General features: G+C 39.7%; 1 long non-coding RNA gene across 1 annotated transcript; it reads right to left on the bottom strand.

The window, feature by feature from the left end:
* Window positions 1–1,726: 1,726 nt before the first annotated feature.
* LOC119890704 lies at window positions 1,727–4,864 on the bottom strand. The gene is made up of 2 exons (XR_005442283.1): window positions 4,835–4,864; window positions 1,727–2,182 (listed from the first exon to the last, which is right to left on the bottom strand). It is a non-coding gene; the product is annotated as an uncharacterized LOC119890704 (long non-coding RNA).
* Between the last annotated feature and the right edge of the window lie 1,222 nt (window positions 4,865–6,086).

The following is a 6,086-nucleotide window of genomic DNA, read 5'->3' as shown; positions in this document are numbered from 1 at the left end:
GGTTACTTTACGTTAGCCTAAACACAGTAGGCCAGGTGTCACAGCAATGCCAGCTGTCTCAAACAAAAGTAATGTTAACATGTATTTGAGGATTACAACATAACAAGGTTAACACTTTGGATACGTTGTTAATGTAACATGAACTGAGACTCACTCACCTTGAAGTCTATAAATAAATCGGAATATCTGTCTTTGAGGTGCTTTTCTAAGTTGGAAGTGTTTCCTTCTTTAGTCTGAAAAGCACTGTGTCACCATATGCATACTGGTTTTGTGAATGTTTTATTACTCCCTGATCAACCGTCTATAACTACTTCCGAGAACTTGCTGTAGGTACGGTCAAAGTGATGCATATCTCCACATGGGTCAGTTTGATTAACATGATAGCTGGACCAGCATTGTCCCTGGCCAAAAGGAAGCTCTGTACAAAATCACCCACTAGGTGGAGCTTTTGTTTCAAAATTATCAAATATACTAAAATAACAACATGTAAAGGTAACAGGTAGTGGTTTAATTAAAGGACTGTGTTAATGGTACCTGCTGTAAATAAACTATTATTAAACCTACCAAATATTTAATTAAGAGATTAGCTATCATTATGAAAAAATTCTTAAAACAATACGTACGGCTACTAGTGGTACAAGTAAGTAGTAAATAGTAAGTTCAAGTCCTACTTGCTACAGGGGAGAGCGGTAAATGGACTGCACTTCGCTCGTACAGACCAACTTCTAGTCTTCAACAATTTGGGGTTCAGTATCTTGCCCAAGGACGCTTCGACATGCAGACTGTAGGAGCGAACTGCCGACCTTATGATTAGTGGGCGACCCATTTACACTAGGGTGAATGAAGATATACAATAGACCATGAATAGAACCCAGACGTTTACTCAGTCATTAGACTCGTGTTATACTGGGAGGCATGTGCTGACAGTTTTCTGTTCTGCAGTGATGTGATGCTGAGGGATGATGGTGTTTCTGCAGGAGGAAAGAAGTCATACATGTTCTAGAGCTCCTTTTATTCTCCTAAAAAAAAAAAAAAAACTGACAAAACACTGTGTATGTGTAGAAATTACACACACGGGATGACAGGAGCATTTTTCAGTTGGATGGCGTTGACCAGAGCACCTTGTAGCCTCAAGTGGCAGTATGGATCTGAGGAGCAGGTGAGAGACGCCCACACCTGCCCTAAAAGCTTTCTGAAATAGATTTTTCCTCTTCAAGGTGACACCCTCACCCCATCTGAGGTGGATGTCTATGTCAGTGTGTCTCTGTACAGTTATTGTCAGATGAGTCTTTATGAACTGGTTTACATACAATTATGTGTAAATCAACTGAATCTGAATAATTCAATGGCTAAGTATGTTAAACTACAGAGAAGCATGCATATGTAACAACTAAATATAAGTTGTTACTATAGAGGTGTAATATTCATCACTCTGTATATAAAGATTATCATTACACTACACAGTGTTGGGTGGAGAAGACAACATACTGACAGTTACCTGGTCTTTGAACTTGTACTGAGGGTTGGACTCAAAATAGGTTCATATTATGGAGAGCAGGAATGTGATCAGAATATTCCACAACAATCTGCTCATCAGATTGTGGGAGACAGTACGTTGTCTGCAAAGTTAATAGCCTTAGGGTGGCTGCAAAGGAGTGTCCAAGTAGAAAAGGTTCAAAGTGTAAAGTTAAATGTGTCATGAATTTCAATGCACACCACAATTTCATATGGTCCTCAAAGATAATTCCAGTTTATTACAACTTAGATGTTATTTTAGTAGTTTTGAATATTACAGTTGTAGGAGAAACGTTACTTTAACAAACACTTGTTATCGGGGCACCACTGAATTAATAACATGGAAATGAAACCAAATTAAAAGTTGATTATTCTTTTGATCAGTCTCTCAAGAAGGAATTTAATTATGATAAATTGACCTGGTCTCCTAAATGGGAATTTATCTATTTTATTCAACATCAACTTATATCTCTTATATCACAGCAAAAAAAAAAAAAAAAAAAAACACGAGATGCTTCCACTGGTGTTGGAGGTGCAGTTACGCTCCCTGGTGATTCCTGTAGAGCAGCTGGTCCGGCAGTCTCGTTTCAGGGTCGAGATCCAAGCCAAGACTTTGCAGGCACAGTTCTCAGGAAGATGCAGGATTCAATGTTTCTTCTGTTCTAACCTTCATTGCAGTCGAACACAAAACAAGTTACTTTCCAGAAAGTTAACAACTTTCAAAGCTGGCTAAGAGACACTTAGCTAGCGAGACATCACGATAAGCAATATTAGGTTCATGAGAACGAGACGAAAAGATCCTAAAACAGTGTTTTAAAGATATCATCAATGGCGTGATATATGAGTGGGGGGTCTGGGGGGACCTCCTCCATGAAATTTTGATCTTTAATTCATTTGCTGCATTCTGGTGAAGGTTTCTGCACTAATTTATGATGGAAATGTTTATACTTATGTAAAAGGAAACAAAATTCAGGTAGCACGTGACATTTCAAAATATATAAACATAACAGAATATGAGTGCAGCTCTTAGTCATTCTGTGTTGGTTTCAGATCCATTTCTCCTGTAGATCTTCTCATAATATCATCCCTGCTGAGGCAGCACATATTTACTGTAGGCATGATTTAGTTTTCCATCCTCCTTTCACAGGGAGAGAACGGAAAACTTGGCCAAAAAGAAACTGTGGCAAGAAGTTGTTAAAGTTACTGATTGGTGCATGCATGTTTTTGGGTCATTTTATAATCAGTAGCTTGTTTTTTTTTTAGCTTAAGTTACTTTTTTTGGACAATGCACATTTGTTTCTTCTATATTTTAATTGCAATGCATGTTTTCTTATTGTGCAAATAAACCTTTCAAAAGGCATTTTCATTTGTCATTTAACTGCAAGCTATACAGGTGCTGGTCATAATTAGAATATCATCAAAAAGTTGTTTATTTCAGTAATTCCATTCAAAAAGTGAAACTTGTATAATGTATACATTCATTCCACACAGACTGATATATTTCAAGTGTTCATTCCTTTTAATTTTGATGATTATAACTGACAACTAATGAAAACCCCAAAATCAGTATCTCAGAAAATTTGAATATTGTGAAAAAGTTCAATATTGAAGACACCTGGTGCCACACTCTAATCAGCTAATTAACTCAAAACACCTGCAAAGGCCTTTAAATGGTCTCTCAGTCTACACAATCATGGGGAAGACTGCTGACTTGACAGCTGTCCAAAAGATGACCATTGACACCTTGCACAAGGAGGGCAAGACACAAAAGGTCATTGCTAAAGAGGCTGGCTGTTCACAGAGCTCTGTGTCCAAGCACATTAATAGAGAGGCCAAGGGAAGGAAAAGATGTGGTAGAAAAAAGTGTACAAGCAATAGGGAAAACCGCACCCTGGAGAGGATTGTGAAACAAAACCCATTCAAAAATGTGGGGGAGATTCACAAAGAGTGGACTGCAGCTGGAGTCGGTGCTTCAAGAACCACCACGCACAGACGTATGCAAGACATGGGTTTCAGCTGTCGCATTCCTTGTGTCAAGCCACTCTTGAACAAGATACAGCGTCAGAAGCGTCTCACCTGGGCTAAAGACAAAAAGGACTGGACTGCTGCTGAGTGGTCCAAAGTTATGTTCTCTGATGAAAGTAAATTTTGCATTTCCTTTGGAAATCAAGGTCCCAGAGTCTGGAGGAACAGAGAAGAGGCACAGAATCCACGTTGCTTGAAGTCCAGTGTAAAGTTTCCACAGTCAGTGATGGTTTGGGGTGCCATGTCATCTGCTGGTGTTGGTCCACTCTGTTTTCTGAGGTCCAAGGTCAACGCAGCCGTCTACCAGGAAGTTTTAGAGCACTTCATGCTTCTGACCAGCTTTATGGAGATGCAGATTTCATTTTCCAACAGGACTTGGCACCTGCACACAGTGCCAAAGCTACCAGTACCTGGTTTAAGGACCATGGTATCCCTTTTCTTAACTGGCCAGCAAACTGGCTTGACCTTAACCCTATAGAAAATCTATGGGGTATTGTGAAGAGGAAGATGCGATACGCCAGACCCAACAATGCAGAAGAGCTGAAGGCCACTATCAGACCAACCTGGGCTCTCATAACACCTGAGCAGTGCCACAGACTGATTGACTCCATGCCACGCCGCATTGCTGCAGTAATTCAGGCAAAAGGAGCCCCAACTAAGTATTGAGTGCTGTACATGCTCATACTTTTCATGTTCATACTTCTCAGTTGGCCAACATTTCTACTGTAATATTCAAATTTTCGGAGATACTGAATTTGGGATTTTCATTAGTTGTCAGTTTTAGTCATCACAATTAAATGAAACAAACATTTGAAATATATCAGTCTGTGTGTAATGAATGAATATAATATCCAAGTTTCACTTTTTGAATGGAATTACTGAAATAAATCAGCTTTTTGATGATATTCTAATTATATGACCAGCACCTGTATTTCAGAATTTTTTTTTTTTAAACAAATTATGCTTTAAAAAGTGATGGGGACAAAATTAGCCATTTCATAAAGTGGTGTGGACATGTCCCCAGTGTAAATGACACCTATGCGCGCAGCTACAGCTGTGGTTACGCTAGGAGAACAAGTACACGGTTACAAGTTTGATATGTCAAATAAAATATATTTGGCACTAACTTCAACTAGTCTAATTGTTACGTTGGTCAGATAAAGTTAAGAAATGGCATGCTATCTGTCACGATCGTGGTGTGGAAGCAGGTTAGAGGACCCAAACGCAGGACACAGAGCGGAGCAGGTATAGTTCAACGAAGGGTTTTAATATAACCAAAAGCGAGCACACTTACTGGTGAGTGGCTGAATAACAGAAATCCAAAAGACAAGCAAGGCTGGTTACAGGCAGGCAGAGAGTACACACACGACAGACTGGGGGGTAAAATGAACAATGACCAGACAAGGACAAGACAGAAACACCAGGTATATATACACAGGGACTAACGAGCAGGGCGGGAGCAACACAGGTGACAGACATGAGACTAACGAGGCAGAGAGAGAGAGCAGAGGAAAACAGAGAGACTTGACATGACAAGCAGACTATATAGCAGATACTGGACACTAGACAGGATAGAACCCAAAACTCAACATACTAAGGCAGATACTAAACTCAAAAGTGCAACACAAAGGATGGCCACCTGGCAGAGCGTGACACTATCACCTTGCAAGACAAAAATAAAACAGAACAACTTTTCCAGTTTAATACTTTCATTCAGAGGCTTGTTGAGAAAATATTTTAAATTTGTTTAGGTAAGGCACAAAACTTCAAGAAAGACAAAAACAAGATGTGAGCTCAAAGAGGGCTGAGGTCCAGCCTAAAACTTAAAAGGCAGTGCAGTTAGCCAGAGGAGGAGGACTTTTGGGGTGAAACTTTTGTCTAAAGAGACATGTGGTCACCCTACTAATACTTGTATGCGCTACATAATATAATATTATGATAGTTACAATTTTACAAAGATTGCTAATGGTGATTGTTACAGAGATTTGTCCATTGGTCCCAAAACGGCAGTGTTGTCAGATGGTAAACAAGAGGTTAATTCTGTGAATTAATAACTTACTCATTTTATGTTATACAAAAATCTAAGTTCAGTTGAACATCAAGACAACCTGTGTATAGAAAGGTTAGCTGGATTTCTTATTGTTAGATAGCTGAGTATCCTTAATTCAGACCTGTCTCAAAAACCTTATCTCAGACCACATGTTGGATGAGAAGAAAGTATTTTACAGGCTACATCACCACCTGGAACTACACCGCCCTCAACCATAAGGCTCTACAGAGGAGCTGCCATCCATGGAGGAACTCTACACCACATGAAGGAAAAAGGTCAATGGTATCATCAGAGACCCCAATCACCCCAGCCACAGACTGTTCTGCCGTCCTGTAGACCACGGCATCCGGTCCTGCTCCTCCAGGCTCAGGGACAGCTGTCTACATCACAGATTATTAATTTTATTATTACTGTACACCTACCTACCACAGTATGACATTTCCGTCATGTTACCAGTACCACATGTGCTGTGAAGAAAACACAACACCAAACAGTT

Source organism: Micropterus salmoides, unplaced genomic scaffold, assembly GCF_014851395.1.
Source record: "Micropterus salmoides isolate LMB-PRFRI ecotype aquatic unplaced genomic scaffold, ASM1485139v1 Ms_hic_scaffold_6, whole genome shotgun sequence".
Taxonomy (NCBI): domain Eukaryota; kingdom Metazoa; phylum Chordata; class Actinopteri; order Centrarchiformes; family Centrarchidae; genus Micropterus; species Micropterus salmoides.
This window is presented reverse-complemented; position numbering and strand designations above follow the sequence as displayed.